Raw genomic sequence first — 27,895 nt, forward strand, 5'->3', positions numbered from 1 at the left:
ATAGCTCCTGCGTGGCCACGCAGGACTTGGTATGCAGACCTGGTGAATATGTCATCGGCTCCACCATGGAAGCTACCTTTGAGACGAGACCTTCTTGTTCAAGGTCCGTTCGAACATCCGAATCTGGTCTCACTCCAACTGACTGCTTGGAGATTGAACGCTTGATCTTATCAAAGCGAGGATTCTCAGATTCTGTCATTGATACTCTTGTTCAGGCCAGAAAGCCTGTAACTAGAAAAATTTACCACAAAATATGGAAAAAATATATCTGTTGGTGTGAATCTAAAGGATTCCCCTTGGGACAAGGTAAAAATTCCTAAGATTCTATCCTTTCTTCAAGAAGGTTTGGAGAAAGGATTATCTGCAAGTTCCTTGAAGGGACAGATTTCTGCCTTGTCTGTGTTACTTCACAAAAAGCTGGCAGCTGTGCCAGATGTTCAAGCCTTTGTTCAGGCTCTGGTTAGAATCAAGCCTGTTTACAAACCTTTGACTCCTCCTTGGAGTCTCAATTTAGTTCTTTCAGTTCTTCAGGGGGTTCCGTTTGAACCCTTACATTCCGTTGATATTAAGTTATTATCTTGGAAAGTTTTGTTTTTGGTTGCAATTTCTTCTGCTAGAAGAGTTTCAGAATTATCTGCTCTGCAGTGTTCTCCTCCTTATCTGGTGTTCCATGCAGATAAGGTGGTTTTACGTACTAAACCTGGTTTTCTTCCGAAAGTTGTTTCTAACAAAAACATTAACCAGGAGATAGTCGTGCCTTCTTTGTGTCCGAATCCAGTTTCAAAGAAGGAACGTTTGTTGCACAATTTGGATGTTGTTCGTGCTCTAAAATTCTATTTAGATGCTACAAAGGATTTTAGACAAACATCTTCCTTGTTTGTTGTTTATTCTGGTAAAAGGAGAGGTCAAAAAGCAACTTCTACCTCTCTCTCTTTTTGGATTAAAAGCATCATCAGATTGGCTTACGAGACTGCCGGACGGCAGCCTCCTGACAGAATCACAGCTCATTCCACTAGGGCTGTGGCTTCCACATGGGCCTTCAAGAACGAGGCTTCTGTTGATCAGATATGTAAGGCAGCGACTTGGTCTTCACTGCACACTTTTACTAAATTTTACAAGTTTGATACTTTTGCTTCTTCTGAGGCTATTTTTGGGAGAAAGGTTTTGCAAGCCGTGGTGCCTTCCATCTAGGTGACCTGATTTGCTCCCTCCCTTCATCCGTGTCCTAAAGCTTTGGTATTGGTTCCCACAAGTAAGGATGACGCCGTGGACCGGACACACCTATGTTGGAGAAAACAGAATTTATGTTTACCTGATAAATTACTTTCTCCAACGGTGTGTCCGGTCCACGGCCCGCCCTGGTTTTTTAATCAGGTCTGATAATTTATTTTCTTTAACTACAGTCACCACGGTATCATATGGTTTCTCCTATGCAAATATTCCTCCTTTACGTCGGTCGAATGACTGGGGAAGGCGGAGCCTAGGAGGGATCATGTGACCAGCTTTGCTGGGCTCTTTGCCATTTCCTGTTGGGGAGGAGAATATCCCACAAGTAAGGATGACGCCGTGGACCGGACACACCGTTGGAGAAAGTAATTTATCAGGTAAACATAAATTCTGTTTTTTTTATTTTATTTGTGAGGAATTAATGTTCACGTAATGGAGCCGCACAATAAGAGATCGGATTACTGTGCAAATCAGTTGTTTCAAACGTTTAGCACAACTATTTGTAAATTTGCAACTACAAAAATGTGTCCTTATCCTGATGTGCAATGCTGGGGTGGAAAGGGTTAATAATGATCGCTTATTTATACATCACTACAGGTCTGTGTACACTCTAGTTTCACCTGAAAAACTAAATATTTTATCAGCAAAATTTGAGATTTTATTTTTACTGGGATTTATTTATTGACACATTTGTTTAGCAATTAGAATGATCATAAATGTAATGATACATGAGATAGAACAAAACATTTACAGGATACAACGCTATGGGAGCTCGGGCTTTTTTAAAAGTACTAACGGCTCTTGTAGCCAATCAAAGGAGGACAGAGTAAGTCAGCCAATGAAAATGAAGTGTCACAAGCTCCGCCTTCCAATTCTCATTCAGGTTCTCATAAGTACTATATAAAGAGCGCAGCTTCTGTGTTGAACTTATATGTTTTCTTGACGAGGAAAAGACAAAATGTCAGGACGCGGTAAAGGTGGGAAGGGTCTGGGTAAAGGACGGTGCCAAGAGGCACCTTAAAGTGCTCCGCAATAACATCCAGGGCATCACTAAGGTGGCTATCTGGTGCTTTGCACGTAGTGGAGGTGTCAAGCGAATATCCGGCTTCATCTACAAGGAGACCCGCGGAGTGCTCAAGTTCTTCATGGAAAATGTCATCCGAGATGCCGTCACCTACACCTAGCACGCCAAGAGGAAGACTGTGACCGCTATGGATGTGGTGTATGCTCTGAAACAAGTACAGGTAGCCCTCAGTTTACGCTGGGGTTAGGTTCCAGGAGGAATGGTTGTAAATCGAAACCGTTGTAAATTGAAACCCAGTTTATAATGTAAGTCAATAGGAAGTGAGGGAGTTAGGTTCCAGGCCCCTCTCAAATTTGTCATAAGTAACACCTAATACATTATTTTTAAAGCTTTGAAATAAAGACTTTAAATGCTAAACAGCATTATAAACCTAATAATATAGATTGTATCACCATCAAACTAAGTTTAATGAGCAAAATCATTTGCTAAACATCACCTAATAAAATAATTACACAACAGATTACATCATCATCAAACTAAGTTTAATGAACAAAAACATTTGCTAACAGCACCAAATTAAATAATCACACAACAGACTGCATCATCATCAAACTAAGTTTAATGAACAAAAACGTTTTTTACTTGCATTTTTCTGCAATCAGTTCTCTGCATTGTTATCATGTTAGATACTATTGGGTCTGCACCTATTCTATGCATTTCAATCTGCAGTGATTAATAAGCAGTTAGTCACCCTCACCTCAAGCAGCTGGGCAGGAAGATAATAGGGAAGTGCCTGCTAAATTTTGCTTGATAGATCTGGTCTGATCTGTGTACACAGATCAATTTAAGGCTGTTAAGTTGCATACCTTTGCTGCAAAACAAGCGGACAGCTCCACCTACTGGCTATTTTAATTAGTGCATTGATTTCCAAAGCTTTTCAATAGCAGTCACATGACTGAAAAAAAGGTTGTTATTCTGAAACGGCGCAAATTTATCCGGCGTAAACCGAGGGCCACCTGTATAAGGAAAAGGAAGGTACTGGTGCTAGTAGAGAAGATGGGGTACACACTGAGTGTATAAGATAAGAAATTCAAAACATAAAATATATTCTAAACAAATATATAAGTAAGAGTTAATGATTACTTATACCTATGGCTATATGGATAAATATTGAACCAAGGAGACTAAGGCTAGTAATATATAAATCACAATATATTTATATAATTAAAAGCAGGACATATAATATTAGAAAAGTGCCGACATTAGCATTCACAGTGACACACATATGAAATAAAACCTGGAAGTCCAGAACAAAAAAGCTACCAAGATTCGTAAAAAAAAAATAAAAAAAAATCACAGTCTGCAAAGGGTAACCGGAATATTCCGTGTTCCTCTATTTATTGTGACAGCACACTTAGTCGATCCGCTCTAATGGCTGATGTACTGCAGCCAGAGCTTACCTTGAGAAGTAGGTTTCTTCGTCTGCTCCAGCGGTTCTCAACCTCAAGCCACGCAGCTTTTGCAAGTAATAGTAAAATAAGTATGAGTTTCATTTATAATTTTTTTTAAATCTATATATTATATTGTTTTAAAGTACCTTTCACAATGAGCGCTCCTATCGTCGTAACTCTGCCTGTCTAATTTTTTTTTATTTGTTTGTGGAAGACAATTAGGGGGGTAGTTATCAACGTGTCTATTTTACCTGTCTTCGCCGGCCCAATACACCCGCCTAAGCTCGCCTCACATCGCCGCCTAAGTTATCAAAAAAGCTGTCAAAAAGCCACGCACCAAGTACGGGGCGATGAGCAGCGGATTGTGAGAGTTATCACTCATCCGATCTCGCTGCTCTTCGGCTTTTTTACAGCTTTCTTGCTAGCCTGTCACTAAGCACCCACACTAAACTACACTGTTCTACCCCCTATACCGGGGCCCCCGGAGCCCCCCGCAACTCAATAAAGTTAGTAACCCCTAAACCGCCGCTCCTAGACCCCTGCCGCAACTCTTATAAATGTATTAAACCCTAAACCGCCGCTCCTAGACCCCGCCGCAACTCTTATAAATGTATTAACCCCTAAACCGCCGTTTCCGGACACCGCCGCAACCTACATTATACCTAGTAACCCCTATCCTGCCCCCCTATACCGTCGCCCTCTATAATAAAGTTATTAACCCCTATCCTGCTGATCCCGCACCTCGCCGCAACTAAATAAATAGTTTAACCCCTAAACCGCCGCTCCCTGAGCCCGCTGCGACCTATATTAAATTTATTAACCCCTATCCTGCCCCCCCTACACCGTCGCCACCTATAATACATTTATTAACCCCTATCCTGCCCCCCACTACACCGCCGCCACTGTAATAAAATTATTAACCCCTAAACCTAAGTCTAACACTAACCCTAACACCCCTCTAACTTAAATATTAATTAAATAAATCTCAATAATATTTCTATTATGAACTAAATTAATCCTATTTAAAACTAAATACTTACCTATAAAATAAACCCTAATATAGCTACAATATAAATAATAATTATATTGTAGCTATGTTAGGATTATTTTTATTTTACAGGTAACTTTCAATTTATTTTAACTAGGTACAATAGCTATTAAATAGTTATTAACTATTTAAAAGCTTACCTAGCTAAAATAAAGAGAAATTTACCTGTAAAATAAAAACTAACATAAGTTACAATTACACCTAACACTACACTATCATTAAATAAATTATTCCTATTTAAAACTAAATACTTACCTGTAAAATAAACCCTAAGATAGCTACAATGTAATTAATAATTACATTGTAGCTATTTTAGGATTTATATTTATTTTACAGGCAACTTTGTATTTATTTTAGCTAGTTAGAATAGTTATTAAATAGTTATTAACTATTTAATAACTACCTAGCTAAAATAAATACAAAATTACCTGTAAAATAAATCCTAACCTAAGTTACAATTAAACCTAACACTACACTATCATTAAATAAATTAAATACAAATAACTACAATTAAATACAATTACATAAACTAACTAAAGTACAAAAAATAAAAAAAGCTAAATTACAAAAAATAAAAAAATAGGTTACAAACATTTAAAAAATATTACAACAATTTTAAGCTAATTACACCTAATCTAAGCCCCCTAATAAAATAACAAAGCCCCCCAAAATAAAAAAATTCCCTACCCTATTCTACATTAAAAAAGTTCAAAGCTCTTTTACCTTACCAGCCGTTAAAAGGGCCTTTAGTGGGGCATGCCCCAAAGAATTCAGCTCTTTTGCCTGTAAAAGAAAAATACAACCCCCCCCAACATTAAAACCCACCACCCACATACCCCTAATCTAACCCAAACCCCCCTTAAAATAACCTAACACTAATCCCCTGAAGATCATCCTACCTTTAGTTGTCTTCACTCAGCCGAGCCACCGATGGAACTGAAGAGGATATCCGGAGCGGCAGAAGTGCTCCTCCAAGGGGCGCTGAAGAAATCTTCCATCCGATGAAGTGATCCTCCAGGCGGCGCTGAAGAAGTCTTCTATCCGGGCGATGTCATCTTCCAGGCGGCGCTGAAGAAGTCTTCTATCCGGGTAATGTCATCTTCCAAGCAGGGTCTTCAATCTTCATCCCGCCGACGCGGAACATCCTTCTTTCCCAACGGACTACCTACGAATGAAGGCTCCTTTAAGGGACGTCATCCAAGATGGCGTCCCTTCAATTCCGATTGGCTGATAGGATTCTATCAGCCAATCGGAATTAAGGTAGGAAAAATCTGATTGGCTGATTGAATCAGCCAATCAGATTGAAGTTCAATCCGATTGGCTGATCCAATCAGCCAATCAGATTGAGCTCGCATTCTATTGGCTGATCCGATCAGCCAATAGAATGCAAGCTCAATCTGATTGGCTGATTCAATCAGCCAATCAGATTTTTCCTACCTTAATTCCGAAAGTAGTCAGATTGTGCCGCACTTGTGTGCGGAACATCTGGAGTGACGTAAGCATCGATCTGTGTCGGACTGAGTCCGGCGGATCGAAGCTTACGTCACAAAATTCTACTTTTGCCGGTCTCTAGCCTTTGATAACTAAGGCGAATCAGCCTCGCCACAAATACGCTGCGGAATTCCAGCGTATTTGAGGTTGACGGCTTGATAACTAGGCCCCTTAGCCTTTAGACCGTTTCTATCGGTCCCCCACTGGTGTCCCGTCCACTACTTTAAATACGCATGCGTGACTCTTGAAATGTGCGACCGCATCATATGTGCGTCCATATTAAACGCATGCGCATTATCATCTTTGAAGCTATTGATATCCCAGCGGTGCTAATTCTAGATCACAGCAAGCATTTGATCCGATGTCCAAGCTGCAATGTTTTATGCGCATGGGCGATATACAGAGACTGACAAGATATACGCTAGACATGTGCGGTTCGTTTCGGATTTATTCGGAAATTCTGAAAATTCGGTAAATTCGGAGATTCGGATCGATTCGGATTTCCGAATTAAAATACTTCCGAATCTACCGAATGAATCCGAAATAGCTGCCGTATCTCCGAATAAATCCGAATTAGCTCGGTAAAATTCGGCATTTCCCCATAGGAAACAATGGGAGTTTCGGCTGAAAAAAAAACTAACACCGCAGCTCGATTGTTTCCTATGGGGAAACACTAAGTCTGCACCTAACACCCTAACATGTACCCCGAGTCTCTAAACACCCCTAATCTGACACTTATTAACCCCTAATCTGCCGCCCCCGCTATCGCTGACACCTGCATTATTTTATTAACCCCTAATCTGCCGACTGAATATCGCCGCCACCTACATTATAGCTATTAACCCCTAATCTGCTGTCCCTAACACCGCCGACCCCTACATTATAGTTATTAACCCCTAATCTGCCCCCCCAACGTCGCTGCAATCTAACTACAAGTATTAACCCCTAATCTGCCGACCCGATATCGCTGCCGCCTACATTATAGCTATTAACCCCTAATCTGCTGTCCCTAACACCGCCGACCCCTACATTATAGTTATTAACCCCTAATCTGCCCCCCCCAACGTCGCCGCAATCTAACTACAAGTATTAACCCCTAATCTGCCGACCGCAAATCGCCGCCACTATAATAAACGTATTAACCCCTAAACCGCCGCACTCCCGCCTCGCAAACACTATAATACATTTTATTAACCCCTAATCTGCCCTCCCTAACATCGCCGCCACCTACCTACAATTATTAACCCCTAATCTCCTGCCTACAACGTCGCCGCTACTATAATAAGGTTATTAACCCCTAAACCTAAGTCTAACCCTAACACTAACACCCCCTAACTTAAATATAATTTAAATAAAACGAAATAAATTTACTATAGTTAAATAAATGAATCCTATTTAAAACTAAATACTTACCTGTAAAATAAACCCTAATATAGCTGCAATATAACTAATAGTTACATTGTAGCTATTTTAGCATTTATATTTATTTTACAGGCAACTTTGTATTTATTTTAACTAGGTACAATAGTTATTAAATAGTTAATAACTATTTAATAACTACCTAGCTAAAATAAATACAAATTTACTTGTAAAATAAATCCTAACCTAAGTTACAATTACACCTAACACTACACTATAATTAAATAAATGAATCCTATTTAAAACTAAATACTTACCTGTAAAATAAACCCTAATATAGCTGCAATATAACTAATAGTTACATTGTAGCTATTTTAGCATTTATATTTATTTTACAGGCAACTTTGTATTTATTTTAACTAGGTACAATAGCTATTTAATAGTTATTGACTAATTAATAGCTACCTAGTTAAAATAATTACAAAATTACCTGTAAAATAAATCCTAACCTAAGTTACAATTAAACCTAACACTACACTATCATTAAATAAATTAACTACAAGTACCTACAATTATCTACAATTAAATAAACTAAAGTACAAACAAAACCCCACTAAATTACAAAAAAAACAAACACTAAATTACAAAAAATAAAAAAATATTACAAGAATTTTAAACTAATTACACCTAATCTAAGCCCCCTAATAAAATAACAAAGCCCCCCAAAATAAAAAAAAATGCCCTACCCTATACTAAATTACAAAAGTTAACAGCTCTATTACCTTACCAACCCTTAAAAGGGCCTTTTGCGGGGCATGCCCCAAAGAAAACAGCTCTTTTGCCTGTAAAAAAAAAACACAATACCCCCCACCCCCACATTACAACCCACCACCCACATACCCCTACTCTAACCCAAACCCCCCTTAAATAAACCTAACACTACCCCCCTGAAGATCTCCCTACCTTGAGTCGTGTTCACCCAGCCGGGCCGAAGTCTTCATCCGATGGGGCAGAAGAGTACATCCAGACCGGCAGAAGTCTTCATCCAAGCGGGGCAAGAAGAGGTCTTCCATCCATCATACAAGTACCAAAATACAAACAAACACTAAATTACCAAAAATAATAAAATATTACAATAATTTTAAACTAATTACACCTAATCTAAGCCCCCTACTAGCTATTAATATAGCTACAATATAACTAATAGTTACATTGTAGCTATTTTAGGATTTATATTTATTTTACAGGCAACTTTGTATTTATTTTAACTAGGTACAATAGCTATTAAATAGTTATTGACTAATTAATAGCTACCTAGTTAAAATAATTACAAAATTACCTGTAAAATAAATCCTAACCTAAGTTACAATTAAACCTAACACTACACTATCATTAAATAAATTAACTACAAGTACCTACAATTAAATACAATTAAATAAACTAAACTAAAGTACAAAAAACCCCCCACTAAATTACAAAAAATAAAAAAATATTACAAGAATTTTAAACTAATTACACCTAATCTAAGCCCCCTACTAGCTATTAATATAGCTACAATATAACTAATAGCTACATTGTAGCTATTTTAGGATTTATATTTATTTTACAGGCAACTTTGTATTTATTTTAACTAGGTACAATAGTTATTAAATAGTTAATAACTATTTAATAACTACCTAGCTAAAATAAATACAAATTTACCTGTAAAATAAATCCTAACCTAAGTTACAATTACACCTAACACTACACTATCATTAAATTAATTAAATAAATGAATCCTATTTAAAACTAAATACTTACCTGTAAAATAAACCCTAATATAGCTACAATATAACTAATAGTTACATTGTAGCTATTTTAGGATTTATATTTATTTTACAGGCAACTTTGTATTTATTTTAACTAGGTACAATAGCTATTAAATAGATATGTACTGTTTAATAGCTACCTAGTTAAAATAATGACAAAATTACCTGTAAAATAAATCCTAACCTAAGTTACAATTAAACCTAACACTACACTATCATGAAATACATTAAATAAATTAACTACAAGTACCTACAATTAAATACAATGAAATAAACTAAACTAAAGTACAAAAAAACAAACACTAAATTACAAAAAATAAAAAAAATTACAAGAATTTTAAACTAATTACACCTAATCTAAGCCCCCTAATAAAATAACAAAGCCCCCCAAAATAAAAAAAAATGCCCTACCCTATACTAAATTACAAAAGTTAACAGCTCTATTACCTTACCAACCCTTATAAGGGCCTTTTGCGGGGCATGCCCCAAAGAAAACAGCTCTTTTGCCTGTAAAAAAAAAACACAATATCCCCCCCCCCACATTACAACCCACCACCCACATACCCCTACTCTAACCCAAACCCCCCTTAAATAAACCTAACACTACCCCCCTGAAGATCTCCCTACCGTGTCTTCACCCAGCGGGCCGAAGTCTTCATCCGATGGGGCAGAAGAGGACATCCAGACCGGCAGAAGTCTTCATCCAAGCGGGGCAAGAAGAGGTCTTCCATCCATCAGAAGTCTTGATCCAGGCGGCATCTTCTCTGTTCATCCATCCGGAGCGGAGCGGCAGCATCCTGAAGAGACATCCGACGCAGAGCATCCTCTTCTTTCTTGATCCGACGACTCAATGACTGTACCTTTAAGTGACGTCATCCAAGATGGCGTCCCTTGAATTCCGATTGGCTGATAGGATTCTATCAGCCAATCGGAATTAAGGTAGGAATATTCTGATTGGCTGATGGAATCAGCCAATCAGATTCAAGTTCAATCCGATTGGCTGATCCAATCAGCCAATCAGATTGACCTCACATTCTATTGGCTGTTCCGATCAGCCAATAGAATGCGAGGTCAATCTGATTGGCTGATTGGATCAGCCAATCGGATTGACCTTGAATCTGATTGGCTGATTGAATCAGCCAATCAGATTTTTCCTACCTTAATTCCGATTGGCTGATAGAATCCTATCAGCCAATCGAAATTCAAGGGACGCCATCTTGGATTGTAACTTAGGTTAGGATTTATTTTACAGGTAATTTTGTAATTATTTTAACTAGGTAGCTATTAATTAGTCAATAACTATTTAATAGCTGTTGTACCTAGTTAAAATAAATACAAAGTTGCCTGTAAAATAAATATAAATCCTAAAATAGCTACAATGTAACTATTAGTTATATTGTAGCTATATTAATAGCTAGTAGGGGGCTTAGATTAGGTGTAATTAGTTTAAAATTATTGTAATATTTTATTATTTTTGGTAATTTAGTGTTTGTTTGTATTTTGGTACTTGTATGATGGATGGAAGACCTCTTAATTTAAATAAAACGAAATAAATTTACTATAGTTAAATAAATGAATCCTATTTAAAACTAAATACTTACCTGTAAAATAAATATAAATGCTAAAATAGCTACAATGTAACTATTAGTTATATTGCAGCTATATTAGGGTTTATTTTACAGGTAAGTATTTAGTTTTAAATAGGATTCATTTATTTAATTATAGTGTAGTGTTAGGTGTAATTGTAACTTAGGTTAGGATTTATTTTACAGGTAAATTTGTATTTATTTTAGCTAGGTAGTTATTAAATAGTTATTAACTATTTAATAACTATTGTACCTAGTTAAAATAAATACAAAGTTGCCTGTAAAATAAATATAAATGCTAAAATAGCTACAATGTAACTATTAGTTATATTGCAGCTATATTAGGGTTTATTTTACAGGTAAGTATTTAGTTTTAAATAGGATTCATTTATTTAACTATAGTAAATTTATTTCGTTTTATTTAAATTATATTTAAGTTAGGGGGTGTTAGTGTTAGGGTTAGACTTAGGTTTAGGGGTTAATAACCTTATTATAGTAGCGGCGACGTTGTGGGCAGGAGATTAGGGGTTAATAATTGTAGGTAGGTGGCGGCGATGTTAGGGAGGGCAGATTAGGGGTTAATAAAATGTATTATAGTGTTTGCGAGGCGGGAGTGCGGCGGTTTAGGGGTTAATACGTTTATTATAGTGGCGGCGATTTGCGGTCGGCAGATTAGGGGTTAATACTTGTAGTTAGATTGCGGCGACGTTGGGGGGGGCAGATTAGGGGTTAATAACTATAATGTAGGGGTCGGCGGTGTTAGGGACAGCAGATTAGGGGTTAATAGCTATAATGTAGGCGGCGGCGATATCGGGTCAGCAGATTAGGGGTTAATACTTGTAGTTAGATTGCAGCGACGTTGGGGGGGGCAGATTAGGGGTTAATAACTATAATGTAGGGGTCGGCGGTGTTAGGGACAGCAGATTAGGGGTTAATAGCTATAATGTAGGCGGCGGCGATATCGGGTCGGCAGATTAGGGGTTAATACTTGTAGTTAGATTGCGGCGACGTTGGGGGGGGCAGATTAGGGGTTAATAACTATAATGTAGGGGTCGGCGGTGTTAGGGACAGCAGATTAGGGGTTAATAGCTATAATGTAGGCGGCGGCGATATCGGGTCGGCAGATTAGGGGTTAATACTTGTAGTTAGATTGCGGCGACGTTGGGGGGGGCAGATTAGGGGTTAATAACTATAATGTAGGGGTCGGCGATGTTAGGGACAGCAGATTAGGGGTTAATAGTTATAATGTAGGTTGCGGCGATATCCGATCGGCAGATTAGGGGTTAAATAATGTTATTATAGGGTTTGCGATGTCGGGGGGCCTCGGTTTAGTGGTTCATAGGTAGTTTATGGGTGTTAGTGACTTAGTGTACTAAAACATAGCGAATTTCGGAACCGAATAGAACCGAATTCAGCCGAATCCGAATAAATCCGAAACGAATTTATTCGGATCCGAATAAATCCAAAACGAATTTATTCAAATTTTGCCGAATCCGATTCGATCCGAACCGAAATTCGAAAAGTCTGAATCGATCCGAACCGAAAACGAACCGAATTTTTTAGCCGTGCACATGTCTAATATGCGCATCCGCGATATACAGAGACAGACGAGAACGTGCACTAATGTACACGTAAGAGCGGGTGGGACCGTTCTTACGTGTAAAGTATAGAAATACGGAAATGGTCGGGTGGGAGGAGTGAAAACGGAAACAGGTATGCAATTTCGGGTAAATATAACATAAATAAAAATCTTTACAAAAAAAAAGTTAGCGACTATAGTTATCTCACACACATTAATGTATAACATTAATGCGGATGATGGAAATTTACTAACTTTAAGGAGACTCTCTCTGCTCAGTCTCACCTCTATCCACTCTGAACTTCCGCGTCTGACGTAGGTGAGCCGGGGCTACAGAGGTCACGTGAGCGGGGGATAGATGACCGCATCAGCTAGCAAGGGGAATCTCTTATTTGACATTTGCGGTCCCTTCCGTGTATACAATACTTCAAGCTTGTATTAGCCTACATCCAGCCCAATGTTGCTTTATATAAAGTCTTGCCTTATGAACATAGTGACGTTTGCATTCTCTTCTGTGTATACAATACTTCAAGTTTGTCTCAGCCTAAAGCCCAAGTTATCTGTATAAGTTATCTGTATATAAAGTCTTGCCTTCTGAACACAGTTTACGTGTTTCACCCTTTCTAGGGCTTTTGCAAGCTCTTAAACTCCAGGGCCGCACTCTCTACGGCTTCAGAGGTTAAACAGCTTCTGCCCCATTCACACAAACAACCCAAGTGAACACCAGATCCAGGATTTCTAATAATCCAAAGGCTCTTTTAAGAGACGTCCACATGTTTCTATACAGTGCTGAGATCGCTTGCTTATATTTTATATAAGAAACAAACAAATTCCCCACAAGGAGGGGACCTGTAAGTGCACTTGTCTCCACTGTATGGCCAGTAATCAGTTATGATAATAGTCCATGACTATTGTCCCAATCACCAGTAAATGCTTGGCAAAACGTAGTACACCTTATCTGCTTTACTTCTACTTACCCCCTCTCTTCACGGCCCTTCTCTCTCTCATAGCCATCAATGTATGGAAGCCTTTAGGGAGACCTCTCTCCTGTCCTGTCGGCAGTTCCTGGCTTGGAGACACTCCACTTTAACAGGCCTTCCGCCTTTCTCAGTTACGGCTCCGACTCCATTTTAGGAAAGCCTCCTTCTCCGCTGTTGACGTAGAGAGACACGTACACTCATGTGGGCCGGCTTTTAGGGGGTAAGGCTGAGAAAAGCTCTGTGATAGGCCAAAGCCCCATAGAGGGATTTTCAAAGTATGCTGGCTCACCTTCCAGGAAAGCAGTGCTGCACACTCCCGGTTGACCTCAAAGTATCCACAAAAAGAAAGTTCGGAGTAGCAGCAACTTAAAACACAAGTAGTTTATTTCAAAGTCTTGATAAAAACACGTACACACATGGTAACATTACATGTGCCCTTCATCTCTAGACAAGCTGCCGAAACGCGTAAGCTTGTCTAGAGCTGAAGGGCACATATAATGTTACCGTGTGTGTTACCGTTTTTATCAAGACTTTGAAATAAACTGCTTGAGTTTTAAGTTGCTGCTACTCCGAACTTTCTTTTTGTTTATATTTTATATAAATCTATTAATATTATAGAAGACCGTTTATATTTTATATCCTATATCAAACGCTGATGGTCAGTCAATGTATTCAAATATTTATTTTTAAACAAATATCAAGAACCCAAGAAATCTGATTGTAATTCATATTATGGAAAAATAGGGGAGCTGCCGAATCAGTATTGAAAATTTCTACAGGATCATTAGTCTTTGAAGCCAATTGCACAAGATAAACAGTAATTGAATCTTCGTTGTGGTTCTAAAATTCACCTTTAATATATATTTACTGTGTATTGAATGTAATACAGATTTAATTAATATATGTCATATATATATAAAAATGAAATATCAATACAAAATCGTTTATATGTGTTAATTATTTTCTAATGATTACACTTTTCTCATATTAAGCAATCATAATGTGCCAGTTGTATACAGCATTGCAGTATCCTTGTTAAATAACAACGGACTTAGCCAGTAGTTTTAGACACTAAATTATATTCAGCAAGATTACAAGTTTTGCGGTATGGTGCGGTACAGCTATACCGCTGAAAAATTGGCCATTGCGCGTGGAATGGCAAGTCTCCCATATTACAAGTTGCGGCGGTATAGATATACCGCAAGCGTTTTAGACTGTAACGCAACTCTCCATTCCGAACTAAAAAAATTAAGTTTGAGTGCGGGATTTCCATAGCGCCATATTACAGGTTGTGCGGTCCGGCTAAAATGCTTGCGTTATAGCCTATACTGCCGTGATCCATATCGTGATCTGAGACCAGTAGTTATGGATTTTGCGAAACAATAAAACTCAGAACTAAAATGTTACAAAGTACACTAACACCCATAAACTACCTATTAACCCCTAAACCGCCATCCCTCACATTGCAAATACTTTATTAAACTTATTAACCCCTAATCTGTCACCCACCCACATAGCCAACACTAAATGAAGCTATTAACCCCTAAACCGTCGCCCCCCCACGCTACTACTATAATAAACGTATTAACCCCTAAACCGCCAGCACCCACATCACAACTACTATAATAAACCTAGATTGTAAGTTCCCACAGGAATAGGGCCCCCAATTACCCCTGTATTTGTTTGTAAAATTTTGTCTTTTATTGTATTGTTTCTCCGTTGTACTTTTATCCTTGTACCCATGGGCAGTGCTGCGCAATCTGTTGGCGCTTTATAAAGAAGAATAATAATATTAACCCCTAAACCACCAGCCCCCTCATCACAACTATTAAACTAAACCTATTAACCCCTAAACCGCCGGCCCTCCACATCGCTATTACTATAATAAACCTATTAACCCCTAAACCGCCGACCCCCACATCGCAACTAAACTAAACCTATTAACCCCTAAACCACTGGCCCCACACATCGCAACACACTAAATTAAACTATTAACCCCTAAACCTAATACCCCCTACTTTTAAATTAAATTTACAATATAACTACCTTCAAATAAATAAAAACTTACCTGTGAAATAAAAAATAAAAAAATCAAACTATAAAGTAACCTAACATTACTATTTTAAAACAATAAAATTAACAGGGATAAAAGGCAAATTAAAAAAATCCTAACACTACGAAAAAAATTAAAAAAAATTTTTTAAAAATAATAAGTGAAATTATCGACTTCCGGTGGGCGAGGCATCTGGGAAGCAGCAGAGCTCCACAATTTCTGTACATATTACAGGCTATTGCTGCTGCTTTGCCTTCCCCGTGACTTCCATTCTTGCCAAGCTTGGGGTGATTAGTGCCTCCGGCAACACTTGGCCGAATCTACACCACATAGGGCCCGACATCTGGTCCTGGACCCCGGGAGGCAGACAGTGAACTATTGCGAATATCAAACAATTGTTGTTGAATTGGATGAGGCTTCCCCTTTCCCTCCCAGGTAGAATTCAGCTTTTTAAAATGGTCGCCCTTCCTAAGCTCCTCTACCCACTGCAGATGCTGCCCCTTCTCCTGACTCGTAAAAATGCTCAGTCACTCCAGGCTTCTCTTGGACGTTTTGTATGGCAGGGTATAAAACACAGGCTAGGCAAAACTTACTTATTCATGCCATCGGGTGGGGGCGGACTTCGCCTTCCAAATATCATGTGGTACAATTGGTCTGCCCTGTCTAAAGTTACGTTAGATTGGCTTGTGGGGAATAAGAATTTCACTATACTGAATTGGAGGCCAGCCTTACTAAGCCAATACACTTGGCATTTTTGCCCCACACTGTTTTTAACTCTCTTCCCCCGTATATACAATCCCACATATTATTTAGAGATCCTCTGAGGGCATGATCCAAGACTTGTAAGTTATGGGGGATACAGAACTCGGTAACTAAATATTTACCGATTCAAGGTAACTTACATTTCCTTCCCGGCTACAGGACAGAAGTGTTCATTGCATGGCACCAACAGCACCTCACTAGGCTTCACCAATTCTTTGATCCTCTTACCCTAGAAATCCCTAGAAATCACACCCTTTCAGGAGTTACAAAATGTGTATGGTCTCCCCAGGGCACAAAGGTTTGCATATTTTCAGTGTAGGCACTACCTGTATAAGTTGATTTCAGACAAGTTGTTAACTACTGTACCCTCTAACATTGATAAATGATGTATTCTAGCCAAGCAAGGTTCTTATACCTATGATCTGCTGCTTAAACATTATGAGGACTCTGCCATGCAGGGAATTCTAAAATGGTCGAACCATAGAGACCTATTAATAGACTCTGATCTCCTCAAAGCTAGTCTTAGGAATGTACATTCTAGTACAATATCTGCAAACCTGAGGGAGGCACACCTGAAATTTATGCATCAATCCTACATTACGCCTGGTCTTCGTTCCAAGTGGGTTCCGGGAGCGGAAAACATTTGTAATAGATGTAGATATCCATCTCCTGACTGGACTCATTTGCTATGGGTTTGTCCCAAGCTGAAAAGATTCTGGCATAGAGTCTCTTACTGGTTGGCAAGGGTGACGAATCAACAGGTGACGCTTATGGCACAACATGTGATATTCCTGAAACCTAAAGATAGAATTTATAAGTTTGACATCTTCATAACCAGTCCTTATGCTTGCCAGGATAATCATTCTGGCGGGGTGGGCTAGCGAAAGAACTCTTCCCTTCCAGCAACTACTTAGCAAGGTGCACACCCAGATCCTGATTGAGCAAGCAAACACAAAGGGATGCTTTGAAAAACAAATTAAAAAAATGTCTTCATAAATGGAAGGCTTATCTGTTATTTTTACTGCCCAGAGTCAGAGATAGTGTAATTTATCAGTTTAGAAATAGCCTATACATCCTGAATGAGAACCTCAGAGGTAACTGGTGTCGATCTAATGACTAGGTTTAACCAGGAGCTTATGCAATTATAAATGCAATCCCCTGTGGATTGGTCTGTGGAGGGTGAGCTGGAGGCGCTCCGGATAAGTGTTATTTTTGGGTTTTGTATAGATACTTATCTGTATATTTATTGTTTTTGTTCTGTTTTGTTTCTTTATTGTAAAAAAGAAAATTGTGTGGACAATCTGAATCCTTGCATCTGCAGGATGAATTGGTGATCAGCCTACTTTCTACATTAATTGTATCTGTTATGATGGATTTTGTGAAACTAAAGTAGTCTCATGTCATTGCACTCTTCCTTATTATTTTGCCAAGTATGTAGTGGATCATTTTGTCCTCACTATATATATATATATATATATATATATATAAATAAAGTTATAAAAAAAGTGAAATTATCCAAAATAATAACAATTAAACCTAATTTAATACCCCTATAAAAACAAAAAACACCCCCTAACCTAACATTAAACTACCAATAGCCCTCAAAAGGGCCTTTTGTAGGGCATTGCCCTAAAGCAATCAGCTCTTTTGCCTTAAAAAATTAGAAAGTCCCCCTAAAAGTAAACCCGCCCCACCCAACCGATCCTCAAAATAAAAAACCTAAGTCTGAAAAAATCCCAAGCTACCTAGTGCCCCTAAAGGGGCATTTGTATGGACATTGCCCTTAAAATGTATGTATGTATTAGGTACTTGTAAAGCGCGGCTAATCACCCTTAAGGGTCTCAAGGCGCTGCTCATTTCTCTTGTAAGGTGTATCCAGTCCACGGCTTCATCCATTACTTGTGGGATATTCTCCTTCCCAACAGGAAGCTGCAAGAGGATCACCCACAGCAGAGCTGTCTATATAGCTCCTCCCCTAACTGCCACTCCCAGTCATTCTCTTGCAGCTCTCGACAAGAAAGGAAGTATCAAGAGAGATGTGGTGAATTAGTGTAGTTTATCTTCAATCAAAAGTTTGTTATTTTTAAAGGGTACCGGCGTTGTACTGTTTTTACCTCAGGCAGAAATTAGAAGAAGAGTTTTGCCTGAGGTTTTTGATGATCTTAGCAGGTTGTAACTAAGGTCCACTGCTGTTCTCACACATAACTGAAGAGTATGGGAAAACTTCAGCTGGGGGAACGGCCTGCAGAATTAACTGCTCTGAGGTATGTTCTGTATATTTTTTTCTAGAGCGATGATAAGGTCTAGAAAATGCTGACAGTGCCTGGTATATTTAAGGTAAGCCTGATTACAGTGATTTAACAAACGACTGGCATCATGCTTGCAGTAAAGGGTAATATTCATGTTACTTGCTCTTATTACTTAGTAGGTAAAACGTTTGCATGATATATAAAGAACGTTTCTCCAACATTGGTGTGTCCGGTCCACGGCGTCATCCTTACTTGTGGGAATATTCTCTTCCCCAACAGGAAATGGCAAAGAGAGCACAGCAAAAGCTGCCCATATAGCCCCCCCTCTGGCTCCGCCCCCCAGTCATTCTCTTTGCCGCTCTGAACAAGTAGCATCTCCACGGAGATGGTGAAGAGTATGTGGTGTTAGTTGTAGTTTTTCATTCTTCTATCAAGAGTTTGTTATTTTAAAATAGTGCCGGTTTGTACTATTTACTCTAAAACAGAAAAGGATGAAGAGTTCTGTTTAAAAGAGGAGTATGATTTTAGCAGCAGTAACTAAAATCAATTGCTGTTCCCACGCAGGACTGTTGAGCCCAGAGAACTTCAGTTGGGGGAAACAGTTTGCAGACTTTTCTGCTCAAGGTATGACTAGCCCATTTTCTAACAAGACTTAGTAATGCTAGAAGACTGTCATTTTCCCTCTTTAGGATCGGTAAGCCATTTTCTTAGACTCATAACAGAATGAAGGCTTATTAATGGGCTATATACTGGTTGACACTATTGTGGGCTAAATCGATTGATTTATTCGATATTTATATGTTGTTTGAAGTGTTTTGAAACTTAAAAATACTTTGGTAACGTTTTTAAGTGCCAGGCAGTCGTTTAGACACCTTTTCCAGTCAGGAAGGGCCTTTCACTCTAGTAGGCAGAGCCTCATTTTCGCGCCTTAATTGCGCAGTTTCTTCTGGATGCAGTGCATGCAGCTTCATGTGAGAGGGTCCGGTGGCCATTAAAAATGTTTCTGGAAGGCTTATTTCTGTGGCGAATAACCCCCAAGGACAGGTGAAGCCGCAGCAAACGCTGTGGCTGGGACTGTAGTGGGTTTAAAATTGTGAATTTGATAGAATAGCTCCGGTTTGCTCATTTAAGGGGTTACAAACTTAAAAATTGGTGTGCAATACTTTCAAAGCATTAAGACACTAGGGTGCAAATTTGGTAAGGATCGGATATTTCCTTCATAGTTTTTCACACATGCAGAAATAAAGTGTGCTCTGTTTAACATTTAAAGAGACAGTAACGGTTTTGTTTAAAAACGGTTTTATTGCATTAATAGCCTGTATAAGCCTGTCTAACATGTCTGTACCTTCAGATAGAACATGTTCTGTATGTATGGAGGCCAAGGTGGTCCCCCCTTTAAATGTATGTGAGAATTGTGCCATGGCGTCCAGACAAAGTAAGGACAGTACTGTCACATTTAATAAGGTTGCCCAAGATAATTCCTCAAATGAAGGTAGTGGGGGTAGTTCACCATCCTTTCCTTCTGTGTCAATACCAGTTATGCCCGCGCAGGCGACACCTAGTACATCTAGCGCGCCAATGCTTGTTACTATGCAACAATTAACGGCAGTAATGGATAATTCTATAGCTAATATTTTATCCAAAATGCCAGCATTTCAAAGAAAGCGTGATTGCTCAGTTTTAAATACAGTGGAAGAGCAAGAGTGCGCTGACGATAATTTATCTGTCATACCCTCACACCAGTCAGAATTGGCAGTGAGGGAGGGTTTGTCGGAGGGAGAAATTTCTGATTCAGGAAAAGTTTCTCAACAGGCAGAACCTGATGTTGTGACGTTTAAATTTAAGTTAGAGCGTGACTTCCGGTGGGCGGGACGACCGAGTAGCAGCAGCGGTAAAGAGCTCCGCATACACACAGCTCTAATAAGTATCTCCGCTGCTGATATTCCACTCCCCGTGACTTCTTTTCTTGCCAGGCCGAGTATTAGTGCCTTGGCTGATCACCCACACGCATGACTTGTCATCCGGACCTGGTCCCCGGGGGCAAATTTAAGGAAAAAAGAAAAGGGCGCGAACAGACGCCATCACTGCGGTGGTCACAGAGCTGTCTGGTCCTGATCCCTGCTCAACTATCCTGACACCTCGGCCTTTGGCAGTGCAGCAGAGAGCTCCTCTCCCCTGGGCAACATCAATCCATCCTGAGTTGAATACAGACGGGCACCGCAGGCGGAGGTGAACAGCCCTAGGGCTCAGAACTTTGCTCCCAGGTTTTGCAGGCCTCGGGGCCAGAGGATAATTGTGAGTAAGCACATAATACACTGCAGGCTACCTTGTCTCAAACACAAACTACTGAAGATAGGTAAACACTCAGGAGCTAAGGAGATGGGACTGATCTGCTAATTTTGACCATTCTAATAACCCTGCCAACAGCTTGTTTGTTTTTTCTTTTTTGCATCATTGGAGTAAAATGCACACATCACCTGCCTAGAGACTTGCCTCATATATATACCACTGTGTTGGGTGCGACTTGGTAGCACTGTATGCCTCTTCCCCCTTTTTTTTTCCTTGCTAACTTAAAGGGAGGGAGTGAGACAGAGGAATTTGGAGAGATAACGAAGTTTGCATTTGTCCGTTTACCACTTGTTGGCGCACATGACTGTTTTAAATTTACTATAACAACTCATTTATGCAAGCATCATACGCCATCTAGTGGCTTAACCTCACATCCTCTCACTACAACAGTGGACAAATACTACAATCTTACTAAACATCACTGTTTTAGACACAAGGTGGCTCAACCCTGCTGAATCATTCTGTTGATTATGACCCATATACCAGATACGCTATAGCCCTGCCATATATTCTCTGAAGATCGCAGAAGTGACCAAGTGTAGTGAATAACTTAGACCTTAATCGTATCTCATTCTGTGTGGGCCCTATACCTCACCCTTCCTAAACTGGGCTCATTGAGACTTCCTGTTGCACACACAGCTTGCCAGCGCTCTATTCTATGAAAGTTGACGACTATTTCCACAGAATTTCCCAATCTGGGACCGACAATATGAGTTGCAGGTCAAAAACACAAGAAAAGCGGCTGAAACAGGTTGCTGAAACCATCATTCACAGCTCCCAACAGGAGGGTGAGGGGAGCTCATCAAGTGACCATGCTGCTTTATTGCAAGAGTTGAAGGCTTTTTTCTTACCTAAAATGGACAACCTACAGGCAGGGGTAGACACGCTTACTACTGAAGTGCGTGCCTTTTCTACTCGCTTGAATAATGCGGAGCAAAGAATCTCTGAGGTGGAGGACAGGCAACAGGAATCCGAAGTGTCTCTGAAGAATCTTCTGAAACAAAACCAATACTTACAAGACAAGGTCGAGGACTTAGAGAATTGCAGCAGGCGAAATAATCTGCGCATAGTAGGGGTGCCAGACACGATTAAAGATAAAGACCTGCTGGATTTTACTGCCTCCACCCTCCCCGCACTTCTTGGCATGCCTCAAGATTGCCTGCCCCTTGACATAGAGAGAGCCCACCGCATTGGTCCTGACAGACATCTGGAGAACTCTAAAGAAAGGCCGCGTCAGGTGATTTTCAAGTGTTTAAACTACCAAGACAAGATCACGATACTACGCGCTTATAGAGGTGCAAAGGAGGTCAAATATGAGGATCTTTTACTTTTTCAAGACTTCTCTGTGGAAGTCACTAGAAGACGCAAAGACTTTGCACCACTCTGCTCTCTCCTTCATGAAAAGGGTCGTCGGTTTGCTCTCCTGTACCCAGCTAAGCTTAGGTTGCAGACGTCTTCTGGGCCTAAGATTTTCCATTCCCCTGCAGCGGTACAGGCCTACTTATCGTCTGAACGAAGACAGGACAATGGCTGAAATGTTCTCTAATGAGAATTTGTATTTTGTATCTGTGAAACATAATTCGTGTGTCTTTACATGATGTGTACTTTTCTTTTTCAGGTATTGTTTTTTCTTTTTCCCCTTGTTGTTATAGACAAGGGAGATCAAATCCATGCTCTAATACCACATGTAGGCTTAGGTTTCTCAGCCCAAAGTTGCCAGCCTGAACTCTCCTATCTACCTTGGCTGAACCCATTTCTTGGAGAATACCCGGGGTGCCCTTTTCTGCACGCTAATTCCCCTTTGGTCTCCCCCTCTCGCTTTGGGCACCTAATAGTTCTGTGTTGCCTGAATAGGGCTTCCCCTCTCTGCCTAGTAGGCATGCTGGTTAACATACCCCAGTTCTTTTTTATTGCCCATTTAGAATTATTATTCCATGTTATAGCTCATTGGAGCCATTGCCATCCTCTGGCTCAGCATCCTAAATGCCCCATACCTTACTTAGGGCATACCCTGTTAATGTTTTTTTATCTTGGTTGTCATGTTCTTCATGCGATATGGTTACTGTTTCATACTAAAATGTTTATGCTAGAAATGTCACTGTACTGCTCACATGTGCCTCATTTTTGTCTCCCTTCCAGCTTCTATCATGGGGAGTCCCGGGCTCCTCTGAGCTTGCCCTCCGCAGACCTCCTCATCATGACTTCTGACCTACTCTTACAACTAACGGCTTATCACAGTGAGTCACCTTGGGTACAATATGGTGCTTGGGGGCTGCTATCTCTTCTTGTTTACAGGAGCGCACTACACGCTGCCTTTCCCACTCAAGATGACAATAGAGCACACTCTCTTCACAGTCTAACACACGACCATAAGGTAATTCTTTGCCTAATATTAGCATTCTTACACTATTTCTATGGCAGTACCTGTTAGAATAGTTTCCTGGAATGTGGGAGGCATTACATCACCTGCGAAGAGAGGTACTATTTTGCAACATTTAAATTCACTACAGGCTGACATAGCTTTGCTTCAGGAGACTAGATTGACGGCAGACGAACACGATAAGCTAAAGAGGCGTTGGGTAGGTCAGGCACTATACTCTCCAACAGAGGGCAGAAAGAGAGGGGTGGCTATTTTGGTGAGGAAGGGTCTCCCAATCTCCTTCTCGCAGGTTGACATTGATCAGAAAGGCAGGTATATTATAGCTCTGTTGCAAATTCATCAATTTACCTACACCATTTGCAATATTTATGGCCCGAACGAGGTTAACCCTAATTTCTGGTCAACTTTACTGGCAAAATTATTAACCTACAATGCCCCGATGATTATGGGAGGGGATTTTAACCTGGCCCAGGCTGTTCCTCTAGACAGATTTAAAGATCCATCAGTGCTAGGTCACATGAAACAACGTGCTCCACATAGTAGAGAGGTAACTCTAATTAGCTCTTTTAAAGAGACACTAGACTTGGTAGATGTCTGGAGAACAAAAAATCCAGAGGAGAGAGACTTTACTTGCCTATCTAAAACACACCACACAATGTCAAGGATAGACTATTTCCTTACCTCTTCAGCATTAACACCTCAAGTTCACACTAGTACCATAGCACAGATTACAATCTCGGACCATGCCCCTATCATACTACTATTGCAACCTACACCAAGGACCCCCCCTAAGAAATCTTGGAGATTCCCCACGTATCTCTATAGCAACATAAATTTTCGCAATCACCTAAAGTCCTCATGGTTACACTATACATCAGACAATGATACACATAAAGATACCCCCGACCTATTCTGGCATGCCTCTAAGGCGGTAATGAGGGGCTGTATCACGGCCTTTACGGCCCAATACAACAAAAACAACAGACGAATTGATGGTGACTTCCTGTCGCAGCTAACCGCGGCGTACAATGACTACCTTTCTGACCCCTCCCTCGCATCTCAAAAAAAGTACTACGAGCTTAAGCAGGCCAGGGACACGTTTTTAACTCAACAACATCTCAAGTTTGACATACATAGGCAGGGTAGATACTTTCACCAGGGTAATAAATCTGGTAAGCTCCTGGCCAAACTGGTTCATTCTTACCGCCCCAAATCCTATATAGCGGCTATAAACTCCCAGTCCAAACTGACTTCAGACAATAAAGACATTATGTCGGAATTTGTTAAGTATTACAAGGAACTATACACTAGCCAGACAATAGACCATGAGGCAAAGTTGAGATTCTGGGGCTCGGTGCAGCTACCCACTATTTCTGAGGAGCAAAAATCGGCCCTTAATGCCCCGATCCATGTACAAGAGATTATCAAAGCCATACGATATAGCAAATTAGGGAAGGCCCCAGGCCCAGATGGGCTGCCATCTGAATATTTCAAGCTTTTGAGTGAGGAAATAGCTCCCACTTTAGCCTCTCTATTCTCAGCATACCTGGAAGGGGCATCACGATTGGATAAGCGTTTCTCAGAAGCGAACATTTGCTTGATTCCTAAACCTGACAGGGACCATACCCAGACCTCATCATACCGCCCAATCTCCCTTCTTAATGGGGATTACAAACTTCTTACAAAGATCCTGGCTGACCGTCTAGCGACGGTCTTGCCGTCTGTTGTACACATGGACCAGACAGGCTTTGTAAAAGGGAGGTCCTCGGTACTTAATATCCGGAAAGTCCTAGCCATCTCTTCACATTATTGGTATAATGCAACATCTCAAACCCCATCCGAACTGCCAGATGCGTGCCTTTTGGCACTTGACGCGGAAAAGGCATTTGATCGGATTGAGTGGGATCATTTGCACACTTCCCTAGAACAATTCGGAATTTCGGGTTGCTTTGCTGACTTCCTCCGTACACTGTATCAGGTCCCTATGGCATCCCTTATAGTCAATGGAGAGCTTTCCCCCTCTTTTACACTTCAAAGGGGAACTAGGCAGGGCTGCCCCCTTTCCCCCCTGTTGTTTGATCTGGCCATAGAGCCCCTGGCCTCATACATTAGACAACATTGTGCAGGACTTGATGTGCTTGGACATAAATATCATCTCTCATTATATGCAGATGACCTACTCCTGTTTGTGGGTGACCCCAGTAACAACCTCCAGCCCCTCCTAGATACCATCAAGATATTCGGGTCCTTTTCGGGGTATAAAATCAATGTTGATAAATCGGAGGTAACCTGGTTGCAGAACCTCGGTGACACCACACTATCAGGCAGTGGCCTCAGGGTCACAGAGGGATCCTTCAAATATCTTGGGATCCTTTTACACATTGATCCCACGAAACTATACCACCTCAACCTCACAGGAGTCATTGCAAACATCAAACAATTATTGTCAGGTTGGACAAGGCTCCCCTTGTCCCTTTCGGGGAGGGTTCAGCTTTTTAAGATGATCGCCCTTCCTAAGCTCCTCTATCCGCTACAGATGCTGCCTCTTCTATTGACACATAAAGATGCTGCCTCTCTCCAGGCCTCATTGGGTCGCTTTATCTGGCAAGGGAAAAAACATAGGATAGGTAAAAAGTATCTATTTATGTCCTCGAGTGAGGGTGGGCTTCGCCTTCCAAACATTATCTGGTACAACTGGTCTACATTGTCTAAGATTGTCTTGGACTGGATGGTAGGGAATGCATATTTCACCGTCCCTGAGTTAGAGGGTGGTCTTATTAGGCCATTGCATCTAGCTTTCCTGCCCCACTCACCTCTCAAATCGCTTCCTTTATCCATACAATCTCATATATTATTCAAAGATCCTTTGAGGGCTTGGTCCGGGATTTGTAAGCTATGGGGGACACAACATCTAGTGACTAAATATTTGCCGATTCAGGGCAATCTACAGTTCCTCCCTGGTTACACGACTGAAGTGTTTGCTACATGGCACCACCGACATCTTACAAGACTTCATCAACTTTTTAACCCACTCACTTTAGATATCACACCCTTTTCTGAATTGCAAAGCTCGCACGATCTCCCAGGGACACATAGGTTTGCGTATTTTCAATGCAGGCATTATCTGTATAAACTAATCTCAGACAAGCTGTTGACTACCGAGCCTTCCAACATTGATAAATTGTGTGCTCTAGCTAAGCAGGGCTCTTATAAGATATCGCACACTTATGACCTATTGCTTAAACACTGTGAAGGGCCTACTAGACAGGGACTTGTAACGAAATGGGCAAACAGTAGAGAACTGTCGGTGGACTCTGACCTCATTACAGGGAGCCTTGGGAAGGTACACGCTAGTACAATCTCGGCCAATCTAAGGGAAACACATATGAAATTTATCCACCAGTCCTACATCACACCTGGCATTCGAGCTAGATGGGTCCCGGGGGCGGAAAATATCTGCAATAAGTGTAGGTACCCATCCCCAGATTGGATTCACTTATTGTGGGATTGCCCCAAGCTGAGAGGATTTTGGTTTAGAGTTTCTTATTGGTTGGCAAAAGTAACAAATCAACAGGTGACCCTTACAGCACAACTTGTTATATTTCTGATACCCAAAGACAGAATTTATAAGTTTGACATTTTTCTCACGACTGTCTTAATGCTAGCTAGGATGGTTATTCTGAAGGGGTGGGCTAGCAATAGAGCACCCCCACTCGGGCAGCTGCTTAGCAGAGTACACACCCAAATGTTGACTGAGCAGGCGGATACAAAAGGGGATCCGGAAAAAAGAGTCAGGAAATTTATCCACAAGTGGGAGGCTTACCTTCTATTTCTTTCACCTAGAGTAAGAGACAGTGTTATATACCCATTTAGAAATAGCCTTTTCATTTTGAATGAGAACCTCCGAGGTAAATGGTGCTTACAGACTGACTGACTTGTCTCGCTTATCTGTGAATACTCGAGGTCTTGACATTTGTACAATTACTGGATGTTGCTGCTTGGTCTGTGGGGGGCGAGTCGGAGGGACCGGGTAAGTGCTAATGTTATTCTTTGTGAATTGTTTGTTCATATTTCTGTTTTTGTCTCTTTTCTTTGTTTTTGTTTTTGTTTTATTTTTGGTTGTTCACTTGGAAAAAATGAAAATTGTGTGGACGGTTTGATTCCCTGCCTCTGCAGGAGGAAATCTTCCTTTATATCATCAGTCACTATGATGGACTTGGCAAATCTTACAAGTGCTTTAGCATTTCTTATTGTTCAACTTGTCATGTATATGGTGGATCATTTTGTCCTCACTATTAATAAATAAAGTTATTAAAAAAAAAAAATTTAAGTTAGAGCATCTCCGCGCCCTACTTAAGGAGGTACTAACTACTCTGGATGATTGTGACTCTTTGGTCATTCCAGAAAAATTGTGCAAAATGGACAAATTCCTAGAGGTCCCTGTGCACCCTGATGCCTTTCCGATACCTAAAAGGGTGGCGGACATAGTGACTAAGGAGTGGGAGAAACCAGGCATACCTTTTGTCCCACCTCCTATATTTAAGAAAAT

At 40.4% G+C, this 27,895-nt stretch overlaps 1 pseudogene; it reads left to right on the top strand.

Moving 5' to 3' along the window:
* The first annotated feature begins 2,185 nt into the window (after positions 1–2,185).
* Positions 2,186–8,651, top strand: LOC128657255 (histone H4-like; annotated as a pseudogene).
* The last annotated feature ends 19,244 nt before the right edge of the window (positions 8,652–27,895 follow it).

The sequence above is a fragment of the Bombina bombina genome, chromosome 4 (assembly GCF_027579735.1).
Source record: "Bombina bombina isolate aBomBom1 chromosome 4, aBomBom1.pri, whole genome shotgun sequence".
Classification (NCBI taxonomy): Eukaryota; Metazoa; Chordata; class Amphibia; order Anura; family Bombinatoridae; genus Bombina; species Bombina bombina.